Here is a 13,875-nt window from a genome sequence, read left to right as displayed (position 1 = left end):
CAGGGGAGATGTCACATAACAGCATGATCTCCAAAGATCATTTCAGCAGTCTGTGTGGCATCTACTCAAGGTCACCAGCAGCATTAGTCAACCAGTTATGAGTTTATCTGTCATCAGGATCAACTTTTGCAAGATTGCAGCTAGTTTAAAGGAGCTTATCTATATTTTCACAGAATCACAGGAACATTCAGGTTAGAAAAGACTCTCAGGATCACCAGCTCCAACCCAGAACACTACTCTGCAAGGGTCACCCCTAAACCATAGCCCCAAGCACCACATCCAAACCACTTTTAAACACATCCAGGCTTGGGGACTCCACCACTCCCTGGGCAGCACATTCCAATGCCTGACCACTCTTGATGGGAAAACATTTTTCCTACTGTCCAGTCTAAACCTGCCCTGTTGCAGCTTGAGGCCATTCCCTCTTGTTCTATCGCTAATTACCTGTGAGAAGAGACCAGCACCAACCTCTCCACAAGCTCCTTTCAGGTAGTTGTAGAGAGCAATGAGGTCTCCCCTCAGCCTCCTCTTTTCCACACTAACCATCCCCAGCTCCTTCAGTTGCTCTTCATCAGATTTATTCTCCAGGCCCTTCACAGCTTCCTTGCCCTCCTCTGCACTGCCTCTAGCACCTCCACATCTCTCTTGGATTCAGGAGCCCAAAACTGGACACAGTACTTGAGATGTGGCCTCACCAGAGCTGAGTAGCAGGGGACAATCACTTTCCTGCTCCTGCTGGACACAGCATTTCTATTCCCAGACAGGATACCATTGGCTTTCTTGGCCACCTGGGCACACTGCTGGCTCCTCTTCAGCTGTTTGTCCATGAGCACCCCCAGGTCCCTTTCTGTCAGCAGCTTTCCAGCCACACTGCCTCCAGCCTGTAGCACTGCTTGGGGTTGTTGTGCCCCAAGTGCAGGACCTGGCACTTGGCCTTTTTGAAACTCATCCCATTAACGTTGGCCACGGATCCAGTCTAATCATCCCCAGCTCCTTCAGTCAGTCTTCATCAGATTTACTCTCCAGGCCCTTTGCCAGCTTTGTTGCCACCGTCTGCACTCGCTCCAGCAAGTGAGTTGCAGTGGTGACAGCAGCTGCAGTGTAGACTCATCATTAATCCTGCAGCACTAACATCCATGATAGCTTTCACTGCAGTTCTCTACTGTGTAGAGCTAATATGGATGTATGAACTAGGGTGGCACCTTGGACCTGCTGCCCTGTCTCCTTGTATTCCTATTCAGTGACAAGCATAATGCATCTCCACAATGTGAGGTCCCTTATGTTAGGCTGTGTGATGATTTGCAGATGTGCAAAGGAGTAGGAGGTTGGAACTTGAATACCAGCCTGCCCTAGAACCACTCAGACTCATCACAGGAGAGCATAAGCCCATATAAAGAAGCACTCTGCCAGGTGGAGAAACCTCTGACACAGGCAGTGGAATGGAGCCTCTGTCCAAGCACTCCCTCAGGCTGTTCCCAGAAAGTCATCAGCCTCAATGGTCCAGCAGGGAAAGCCAGCACCACAAATCAATGGAAGAAGCTCTCTGGAGCATCTCACAATCTGAGGGGCATGGGGCACAGTAAAAGGCTGCACACAAGAGCATTTGGGGATTGCACAAAGCTTGTGTAATGGTTTAAAAATCAGATAAACCTAGTACAAAATGTATGATTCCCTTAGCCTATTTGCAGAAAAAGCACAGCACAAGGCAGCAGCCAGCAGAAAGTGAGTCAAAAGCCCAAGCCAGAAAAGTACTCTTCCATCCCTCCTTGTCCTGCTGCCATCCCAGTGGAAAAGACACCACCCTAGAACCAAAAAGCAGCAACCAAAACATGAAGCCTCCCATGTTACAATCTGAACTTCAAGCCCCATGATACTCTGCTCCAGCCAGCACTTTCATGTTGAGACTGGCTGCATGACTGCAGCACTGTGTGAATAACAGCAGCAGGTTCAGCTCAAGCCATGACAACTTGCTATGCAACAAAGGCAGTCCTGTCTTCTTAAACTACTCTGTTTTCCTGGGTGAGGGAAGCTCCTACCTAATCTATCTGTATGTATGTGCATGGAAGCCTAAGTGGCAGCAGCTGGATTGAGCACTATGAGCCACTGGGGACCATATGTCTGGGACACCAGCAACTAAAGGTAGCAAGGGTACACAAAACCAGTGTGTGACTGCTAGTGCAAACCAAGCCAGATTAGCCAGCAAGTAGAATATGTACACAGCAGCCAAGCTGTTGGAGCAGTCCATGTGGTAAACATGCATGAATTTCCTCCAACAACTCTTTGTTCTCATCAGCCAGAGAGAGGAACAGGAGGAGGCTGTTGGGGCAGTTTGTTTCGGAGTGGATACTCAGTGTTTCTGCCTGCATTGACCTCTGTGGCCTGCTGTGTATATGTGTATTTTACACCTGCCTTTGCACATATACCTCTTGGGAATACATGATCAGCCTTGCTCCTGGCTGGATCTGGAGCACCAACCTGCAGTTGTCTTGCCCATACCAGGGAATTGATGGATATAGCAACTCCCTAAAACAGTATTTTCTCATGAAACTACATGCCATCTGGACTGTAACAGCTACAGAAAGCATGTAGTATGCAACAACCTAGGCCTCCTTTCCACACCAAACATGCGGATGGAAGTGCACTGCCACAGAATTCCCATGAAACTCCTTTTCCCACAAGTCTGCAAACACTGCTGTGATGGGTTGAAAATTCTCCCCCAACATTAAATTTGCCAGCCTAACCAAGCTGGAAGCAAATGAAGCTGTATTTACAAGCAAGACTACAATCTACAATGAAATGCAATTAATATGTACAAAATATACAATATTTACAAATATTTACAGGTATTTACAATTGATAAACAGCACAAGAACCCCCCTGGCCAAAAAACAGGGGAGCTGATAGCTTCTCCACTCCCTGCTCCCCTCCCTTATCCACCTGGACACAAAGGGACAAGTGAAAGAGCAGAGAGATGTTAGAACTTAGTCAAAACAATGCATCCAACATCAAGCAGAAGCCAGCAGAAGCACAAAGTTAGTATCTCCCAGAGCAAAGAAACCAAAACAGAGACAGAAAGTTTACCTAAACTAATTCTTATGGTAGATAACTCTCCACTGGGATTGTTTAGAACAATCATTATTTTCCTCTTACACCCAGTGGTGATTTATTTACATTCTACCACTTTCTGTTTAAGATCTGTGGAAAATTTTCATGGTACAGCCTCAAACTAGCACAACTGCCATTAGAAGGGTTAGGTTTCTCCCCCTTTCTGATACTATTCCTCCTGTGAAGTGCAGTAAACAATACAAACACAGACCAAAAAAGAGAAAGGAACAGACATAGCCCTAAACAAAATTCTTTTGAAGTTGATGGGACTCTGCCTCATCACATTTTAAACAAAAGCTTTAAGCCTCTCTTATAGATGAGCTATTGTCTTTTAGTCTCCTTTTTGATGTTCTTGTGAAGTGCCTTGAGGATACCTGATAATAAGGCACTCCATGAGCTGTATTAGCTTGTTCTGTATTGCAATGTATTGTTAACACCAAATGACAAACCAATAATAAAAATATAAGCTGGGAAATTACATTTTATTCTTCCATTGCCTGTTTTAGTCTGATCTAAGCAACTTTTGGCCTTCTTTTTGTTGGTATGGATTTGTGTTTGCTTCACACAGAAGAATGCATATCAATACCCATTACCAATAATAGTACCAGTGCCTTTCTTTAAAGGAGGGATCAGAGGCAGACAACATTGCTTGATGGATTTCATGGAAGCTTAAGTATTATGCAGAAACTGCTAAAAGTAATTTTCTATACTGAAGTCTATACTAAGCTACAATTCTTCATTCTTCTTTTGACTAGGGAAAGCAGCACAGTTCTCCTACAGATTCAACTGGCTAATGATACAAGTTTGGAAAGTCATCCATTACAGCATTTGATACCAGAAGTATTGTGCCAAGCAGTTAGTGAAAAACATGCCAAGGGAACAGAATTTTGGACGCTGCCCCCAAAGAACATTAAAGTTCATCTCCAATTCTAAGCTCAATTTCGTTCATATTTTGCCTTCTCTATCACACTGTGTTGCTGAAGACTAATTTATAGCCTCAGGCTTTCAGTTTGAACAGCAATTGGCTGGGTTATTTTGTTACCAAGAACGTAAATGCTTCTATTGGAACCAGGATTTCATCCACAATGTTTCATCTGTAACGTTATTAAGGAAGCAGGTTGGAAAAACAACATTAATCCAGGGAAAATTCTTCTCACAAATGCTGCAAGTAGAGTCTAAAAGGCTACTGTGGTAAATCGATGGAAGATGTCTAGATTATGATACTTTTCTTACTGGCCAGCTGTGTAAAGGGAAAAAGTAACACTGTTCCCTGAAAAAAAAAAAAAAAGAAAATCAAACACCTAACTCAGTATTCTCACTTGCAAACACTACCTAAAGCCCTTTAGCAGCAAAAAAAAATAAAAAAAAAATTAAAAAAAATGTCTTCAGCCTGTGTTTGAGTAAGGAAAGCCAAGATCAAGTATTTCTATATCTCACTGACTTGATATATAGGAAGGGCATGCCTGGGATGGGCCAGCTACCAAGCAATTATTTTCAACACCAGGCAAATGTAAATAACTGCCTTACTTAAAAAAGAAAGATGAATGCTTCTGTATTTAGCAAGAGATGTACAGAGGTGAAAAGCAAAAATGCCACTTAGAGATAACTCAATAATAATTAATCTTCATGGGATTTTTCTGTGTCTTCCAAATACAGAGTTGCCAGACATTATAAATGGCATTCAATCTTCAGGTAAAACACTGTGGGTGATGCTTCTGCTATTGGGAATACTGGACTGAGTTTAAGTACATGCCAATTTCTGCCTGAGATTACAGCCAGAACTTTATTTAACTGTTTCTCCTAGGATTTGTTCTGACTTGTAAACTTGAAACTTAATCAAGGCACCGAATTGTAACACTTCTCCCAAGACATTCATTTTTCTTTCTACTATTCATTCCAGCTTCCCCCAATGTTAGGCACATGGGTATCCCTTGAATTTGGATGGCTAAAATTGTCTGCTACTTAGACATAAGGAAAATGCAATACTGAATTTGGTTCAGTCCAAGGGTACAACCATAAATAACCCTGAGTGTCTTCATCCAAAGGGTAACGGGTAGACAGCCCAGCTAATCTCAGTAATGACAGCATTAACTGTAGACTGTGGATGAAATACAGATCTGCCAATCTTAAAATCATAGAATCACAGAATTCTTAGGGTTGGAAGGGACTTCAAGGATCACGCAGTTCCAACCCCCCTGCCATGGGCAGGGACACCTCACACTACAGCAGGTTGCTCACAGCCACATCCAGCCTGGCTGCAAAAACCTCCAGGGATGAGGCTTCCACCACCTCCCTGGGCAACCTCTTCCAGTGTCTCACCACCCTCTATGGGAAGAACTTCTTCCTGACATCCAGTCTGAATCTACCCACTTCTAGTTTTGCTCCGTTCCCTCTAGTCCTATCACTACCTGACATCCTAAAAATTCCCTCCCCAGCTTTCCTGTAGGCCCCCTTCAGGTACTGCACTAAAAGGAACAGCTGTTCAACCTGCATATGGATTCCCATACTCCTCTAAGACCTGCAGAAATTCAGTTCAAGACAGAACCCATGACATAACACCAGGTTTTGCAAACCCTTAAGTATGCACATATATTTACTTAGAAGAGCAAACACTGTGCACATGCTTCATTGCTTGCCACCTGAGGTATTAGTTTGCATAATTCACCCTATGCAGTGTGGTACCTTTGCTGATTAAACCTATTGTATGACTACCTCACAAGGGTGATAATTCTAATGATGTATTATTGTACTGCTGAACTTATTTTTTTAAAGTGAGTTCATCACTGGCACGTGGCCTAAGACTACATAGAATATGAACAATTTACAATCAAAAGGAAAGAGAATATTAATAGGGGGAAAACAGGAGAATGAAGAGTACTACACAGTCCAGCTTAATTTCAATGTATAAAAGCATTGCTTGGCATACTGAACAATGCTGCCCTAAAAGATTATTACCCACATTATTTTAATCCCCACGAGGTCAAACTGATCCATGAAATCAGTTCACAGAAGGACCCCTGGGCAGTTTTAAATCACACATCCATTTTCTCCCAAATTTGAAAAGTTTTTTCAAGAATGGCAATTTAATTAATCAGCCACTATTCACAAGTTGTTTTTAATCCCATTTCAACATACACTTACCAAGACATATACCAGACCTTAGGACACAAAACCCTGATTTTAAATCATTTGAGAAAGGTTGGGGTTTTTTCCAGTCACTTTCACTTAGAAGAAGACTCATCTGTGAGTGTCTGCTTTAATTCGTAATGCTGGTACTGAGAGGAGTTTTGGGTTCAGAAGCAGGCAACTAAATGGAGGAGGGTGAAAATCAGGACACTCTGTTGAAATTCACAAGAAAGTATTTTTAATATTTTTCAAACTTGGAGCTGTCACTTTTAGCCAATATTTTTGTTTGTTTTTCAGGAGGAACATACATCTTCGCAGACAGTTGTTCCCTATTTCATATTCCCTCTTTTAAAAAAGATTTTTAGTTTGCTTTCTCCCTCTGACTTGTTTGCTGGTTTTTATTAGGCAGAATGTCAGAAAAGATTGATCTTTATTTACCCTTGTAAGGGAGGATGCCACAGTTTGCTTTCTCTTTGAGTACTTGTTTATATAGCAGATGAAAGAATATCAAGCACTAAACCAGAAACCTATTATTATGTTGAGAACCATAACAGAGATGGACCAAAATATTTTTAATGACACAGTCAGTTGCTTCATTGATCGGGTGAAAGTATCCTGTACACCTGTCCTATGCAGTTAGAGGACTCATTGAAATCTGAAGGTTCTAAATGACCTGGATATCTGCTATCTCAGCAGCGCTTCAAGTTCAGTTTCAACTCCTTCCAACTCTAGGCCATTTTATGTTAATGCTATACCCCTGAAAGTAAGTCGGGGGGGGGGGGGGGGGGAAATAAATAAAAAGCTCAATGCTCAATGTCTTTCTCTGTTTCCAGGCTTTACCTTCTTTGCTTCCCTGCGTCTGTGCCAGACACTTTTGCTGTTAAATTTCTCCTTTCAGCTGGAGACAGAATCACAGAACATTAGAGGCTGGAAGTGACCTTGAAAGATCATCCAGTGCAAACCCCCTGCCAGAGCAGATTACACAGGAAAACACCCAGGCAGGTTTTGAATGTCTCCAGAGAAAGAGAATCCACTCTCTGGGCAGCCTGTCCCAGTGCTGTCACCCACACAGTGGAAGAGTTTTTCCTTCTGTTTACATGGAACCTCCTGTGCTCCAGCTTGCATCCATTGCCCCTTGTACTGTCATTGGGTATCACCTAGCAGAGCCTGGTTCCGTCCTGACATTTGCTCTTTACATATTTATAAATGTGAATGAGGCCACCCCTTAGTCCCCCCTTCTACAAACTAAAGAGATACAGCTCCCTCAGCCTTTCCTCACAAGGAAGATGTTCCACTCCCTTCAGCATCTTTGTGGCTCTGTGCTGGACTCTTTCAAGCAGTTCCCTGAGGTCTGTCTTGAACTGAGGGGCCCAGAACTGGACACAATATTCCAGGTGCAGCCTCACCAGGACAGAGTAGAGGGGGAGGAGAACCTCTCTCACACCCCTTCTAATATGCTCCAGGATAACATTGGCCTTCTTGGATGCAACAGCACATTGCCAGCTCAGGGTCTTTCTTCTATCCAGCAGGATCCCAAGGTTCCTTTCCTCTGCACTGCTCTCCAGCAGGTCAGCCCCCAGCCTATACTGATCCATGGGGTTGTTCTTTCACAGGTGTAAGACTCTACACCTGCCCTTGTTGGATTTCATTAAATTTCTCCCTGCCCAGCTCTCCAGCCTGTCTAGGTCCTGCTGAATGGCAGCACAGCCTTCAGGTGTGGCAGCCACTCCTCCCAGGTTTGTGTCATCAGCAAACCTGCTGACCATGGTCTGAGAGGGGCAGAATACAGGGGCCCTCTGATCCTGAGTACTACCAGATGGGTGCTCCCATTTCCGTTTCAGGGAAGGCAGAGCCTGGCTCCACCACCCTCTTCGGCCTCCCTCCTACTCCTCAACCTTTCAACCTCCTCGCACAGCTGTGCCACAAGGCTGAGCAGATCTCTGCCTGTTCCCAGCGGACACAGCCGTTCTCACAACCGCCGTTCGCTTCCAGTGCAAGGCTCTGGCAGTCCTTGCAGCCTGTGACCCCCCACAGTTACCTGTTTCCGTGGGAGCTCCGCGTTTCGCCTGACCACAGCCTGACCTGACTGCGTGACGAGCCCCTCCAGCTCCGCGACACACGCCGGGGACTCACCGGCGCCCCTGTGCTCGACCTGGCTGGGTGCGCAGGGACCTGCGTCCCGCCTGACGGCCGCTCCGCTCGCGGCACAGCAGCCAGGTGGCTGCGCTCCCTCAGGGCGTCCTTCAGAGACGAGGGAGCGGCGTGAGCACCTCTCCAGGTGCGAGTCACAGCTGCCGTGATTAACACCTCGTTAGGACCCGGCGCCGGGCGTTGGCTGTTGGCTCCGTCCTCCCTCCACACCGCCTCAGCAGTCCTCCCACCGGTTGCCAGCCCCTTCGAGCAAACGAGCCGCCTTCTTGGCTTCAAAAAGCCCCGAAAAGAGCTCTTTGCCGGTCCCTTTTGCCGCGATTCCCTTCTCCCGTGCAGATTTACCTGCACTGGAGCAGGTCTCCTCGATGTCTCCTTTCTATATGCACAGGTTGAAGTTACCATGCCTCTCCATAGCCAGCTCTCTGCACACCTGTGCCTGAAATGCCTCATTTTATCCCCCATCTGCAGTTAAAACTTGCCATGTTAGGGACACTCTTGCACTCTTGACTGGAAACTGGCCAATGTGACACCCATCCACAAGAAGGGACGAACAGAAGAACCTGGGAACTACAGGCCTGTCAGCCTGACCTCAGTGCCAGGGAAAATCATGGAGCAGATTGTCTTGGGGGCAATCACTGCGCACCTGAAGGATGGCCAAGGAATCAGGCCCAGCCAACATGGATTTAGGAAGGGCAGGTCCTGCCTCACCAACTTGATCTCCTTCTATGATCAGGTGACAGCCTGGTGGACGTGGGAAAGGCTGTGGATGTAGTCTACCTGGACTTCAGCAAGGCCTTTGACACTGTCCCCCACAGCAAACTCTTGGCCAAGCTGTCAGCCCATGGCTTGGACAGCAGCACTCTGCGCTGGGTTAGGAACTGGCTGGAGGGCAGAGCCCAGAGAGTGGTGGTGAATGGTGCCACATCCAGCTGGCAGCCTGTCACTAGTGGTGTCCCCCAGGGATCAGTGCTGGGCCCCATCCTGTTCAATATCCTTATTGATGATCTGGATGAGGGGATTGAGTCCATCATCAGTAAATTTGCAGATGACACCAAGCTGGGAGCAGGTGTTGATCTGTTAGAAGGTAGAAGGGCTCTGCAGAGGGACCTTGACAGGCTGGACAGATGGGCAGAGTCCAACAGGATGGCATTCAACAAGTCCAAGTGCCAGGTGCTGCACTTCGGCCACAACAACCCCATGCAGAGCTACAGGCTGGGGTCAGAGTGGCTGGAGAGCAGCCAGGTGGAAAGGGACCTGGGGGTACTGGTTGACAGGCACCTGAACATGAGCCAGCAGTGTGCCCAGGTGGCCAAGAGAGCCAATGGCATCCTGGCCTGCATCAGGAATAGTGTGGCCAGCAGGAGCAGGGAGGTCATTGTACCCCTGTACACAGCACTGGTTAGGCCACACCTTGAGTACTGTGTCCAGTTCTGGGCCCCTCAGTTTAGGAAAGATGTTGAATTGCTGGAGCATGTCCAGAGAAGGGCAACGAGGCTGGGGAGAGGCCTTGAGCACAAGCCCTATGAGGAGAGGCTGAGGGAGCTGGGACTGTTTAGCCTGGAGAAGAGGAGGCTCAGGGGAGACCTCATTGCTGTCTACAACTCCCTGAAGGGAGGTTGTAGCCAGGTGGGGTTTGGTCTCTTCTCCCAGGCAACCAGCACCAGAACAAGAGGACACAGTCTCAAGCTGCGCCAGGGGAGGTTTAGGCTGGAGGTGAGGAGAAAGTTCTTCACAGAGGGAGTGGTTGGCCATTGGAATGTGCTGCCCAGGGAGGTGGTGGAGTCACCATCCCTGGAGGTGTTCAAGAGGGGATTGGACGTGGCACTTGGTGCCATGGTTTAGATAGGCATGAGGTGTAGGGTGACAGGTTGGACTCGATGATCCTTGAGGTCTCTTCCAGCCTTCTTGATTCTATTCTATTCTTGATTCTAATGGAAACAGCCTCAAGCTGAATCACAGGTGGTCTGTGTTAAATATTAGGAAAAAAATTTTCAATTAAGAGGGTTCTCAAGCACTGGTACAAGCTGCCCAAGGAAGTTGGGGAGTCACTGTTCCTGGAGGTATACCTAAAAGATGTATAGGTGTAGCACTTAGGGACGGGGTTCATTGGTGGTCTTGGCAGTCCTATGTTAACAGTTGGACTTGGTGATCTTAAAGGTCTATTCCAGCCTAAATAATTCTATGAAAACAGAGACTATAATAATTCTGTCTCCCATGGACATAATATTGAAATAGCTTTATTTCATGTTATATGGAGACTTTTTCAAGAGTGAAATATAAATATGAAAAGATTTATTTCTTGTCATTTCAGTTTGGGGGGTGGGGGGGTGGCATTTGAAGCAGCTGTGTTTGAGTTGAATTAGTCTTATAAATTATCAGTTTTAGATAATCCAAAATTAGTGCATTTGAACTGATTTAACAGAATCAGCAAGTTGAGGGAGGTGATTCTCCCCCTCTACTCGGCTCTGGTGAGACCCCACCTGGAGTACTGCATCTAGTTCTGGAGCCTCTGTTACAAGAAAGATGTGGACGTACTGGAATATGTCCAGAGAAGGGCCACGAGGATGATCAGAGGGCTGGAGCTCCTCTGCTATGGGGACAGACTGAGAGAGACCTTATTGCGGCCTCCCAGTATCTGAAGGGGGCCTACAAGAAAGCTGGGGAGGGACTTTTTAGGGTGTCAGGTAATGATAGGACTAGGAGGAATGGAAAAAAAGTAATGGAAAAAAAATGGGTAGATTCAGATTGGATGTTAGGAAGAAGGTTTTCACCATGAGGGTGGTGAGACACTGGAACAGGTTGCCCAGGGAGGTGGTGGAAGCCTCATCCCTGGAGGTTTTTGCAGCCAGGCTGGATGTATGAGGTGTCCCTGCCCGTGGCAGGGAGGTTGGAACTGGATGATCCTTGAGGTCCCTTCCAACCCTAACAATTCTACGATTCTATAATCTGTCAAAGCAAAATAGGTGCAGCTCCTAAAGCCAATGAAGACTGTTTTTGGGGATAGTTAACTGGTTGCACAAGGAGAAAAGTTGTGCTCAGATCTCTGATCACACCAAGAGATGTCCATACTGCTAGGAGGTAAGGAAAAGCAATATTCCTCCCACTATGGATTTTATGACAGATGACTACTTGTTTGTTTAGTGACAAGGTATGTTAAAGAGGCTTAATCTGGATTTGGGATGGAAACAAAGGATAACTTATGATCTTCACCAGTCATCTACATGATTCAGCCACTGTGAACAGGATCGATATAGATAAGCATTAAACCCCAGAGTCAGCAGCCACCCAGAGGAAATCAGGCAGTATACATCTGTCATACTATTGCTAAGTCAAACTTTTTACTTCTCCATTTTCCTCCTGATGACAAAAAGGCTGGATAAGGGGTGAATTTGGTCTGTCTGCTTGCATTCATGAGAACAGAGTAGTTTAGAGTAGTCTACCATAACAAATAAGATCTTTTCTCTATTTGTTGTCATGAGTGTTCACCACACTGCAAACTCTGAGGAGTAAACACATGGTTCTTATCAAACCAGCAAGTCAAAGCACTTATTACCCTCCAAAATTCTCTTGCAGCACCAAAAGTGTAGAAGGTAGAGTGCAGAAAACTAATTTTGAGGAAGAGGTAAGTGGATCTTTAAATACTGGAAGCATTTAGTAAATGCTTTTCCAAGCCCTACTGTGACTGAATCACAGAGGATGCCTGAATGAACATCTACATTCTGTCAATGACTTGCTAGAACTCTCTTCAGAGGCTCAAAATTACTCATTTAACCCCTTTCACTATTTCACTTTCTGTCAAGGTAACCTGTCTGAAGTGAAGTTCTAGACAACAGTCAGTGTTGATGTGTGGTGGTATCAGAACATCTTCTCTCAATGTTCCCCTGAAATACAGAATGTCTCCTTACCACAGTGCCCTCTCACTCCCAGATAACAGAGAAAAAGCAAATCACCATCCTACAATCTACCTGAGAGTGAGAAAAGAGAGGAAACACCACTGACTTCATGAAGTCTGTTAAGGACTTTCCTACAGCAACCTTGATTATTAACAGAAAGGAGGCCTTGGTACTGTGGTGCAAGCCACAGTTTCAAAGCCCAAGCCTGTCAGGTTTTGATGTGAATGCCCCAGGAGCTCTGACAGCTGAATACCTTTCATTAGAAGTAATACTGGAAATATTTGGGTGACTGACTTCAGCTTAGCATTGTAATATTCAGCAATCCTTAGCAAACAATTTGCCCATCACAGGACATCCAGCTGAGATGCAGTCACACGTTGAGTGAGCATTTCACTGTTTTTGTAGATTTCTAAAAGCTTTTGTGGCAGTTTTAGGCTAATGCCTAGGAAAATTTTCCACAGATTGAGTAGAAAAGTGGCAGAATGGAAATAAATTACCATTGGATGGAAAAGGAAACTAATGATAAAGTCTAAATAATCCCAGTGGTCTAATTGCTCACATAAAGTTAGTTGTATAAACTAACTCTCTTTTCGTCTTCCTTGCTCTAGCAGATACTATCTGGTGCTTTTGCTTGGCTTTTTGCTGACCTTGGTTGTGTTCTTCTGGTGGCTAAGTACAAACAAGCTACTCTCTGCTCTTCTCTTCTCTCTCTTTTACCTTGTATAGGATGGCCAAAGGGAACAGAGAAGAGGAAGCTGTTGGTAACCCCCCTGGTTTTGTCCAGGGGGGTGCTTGTGTTGTTTATAAATTGTAAATACATGTAAATATTGTATATTTTGTACATATTCATTGCATTTCATATTTCTAGATTTTAGTTTGGCTTGTAAATAGAGCTTCATTTGCTTTCCATCTAAGCTAGTCTGGCAATTTTATTTTGGGGGGTTAATTTTGACCCACTACAGCCTCCCAGACTCTTCTCTGTGTCAAAGACTCAAACTTAACTGCTCTGTTACCAGGCTGGGGATATCTGCTGTTGCCCAGTACAGGGCTGCCCTGACAACCTTCTATGAAACAAAAGGTCTCTTCTGTGTGGTCTAGGGTTGCCCACAGTCCTGCATGCAGCAGCTTCAAAAATAAGTTGACAGTGATGGCTCCCTTTTTCAATGACTATAAATGACTGTGCCTTGTTGATGAAGACACTGAAGCACCAGGTACAGAGAGAAAGCAGTGATACATTTTAAGTGCTGGTTAAATCTCCTCTTATTAAACTCTGTGTGATATTTACTTTTCTTCCATTCCCAAACTGCCTACTTGCAAAATGTAAAACAGCCAGAGTAGAAACAGAAGAATCAATTAGAGAGAGCACAACACTTCACTGAACATATTCCAGCAAACTCAGAGCATATTTGATATGTGAGAGTTGAAAGTGAGGGAGTGAAATACTATGAGCCCTTGACTCTTGGAAAAAATAACACAAACACAACAGAACTGAACACTACTTGAATCAGACAGCAAACTTTCACTTAAAATCAAAGTCTCCTGTGGCTGCCTTTGTTACTGATCCCTTCCCAGCAGAAGGGTGGAGTCTGATCATTTCTCT

The sequence above is a fragment of the Indicator indicator genome, chromosome 8, assembly GCF_027791375.1.
Source record: "Indicator indicator isolate 239-I01 chromosome 8, UM_Iind_1.1, whole genome shotgun sequence".
Lineage (NCBI taxonomy): Eukaryota > Metazoa > Chordata > Aves > Piciformes > Indicatoridae > Indicator > Indicator indicator.
This window is presented reverse-complemented; position numbering follows the sequence as displayed.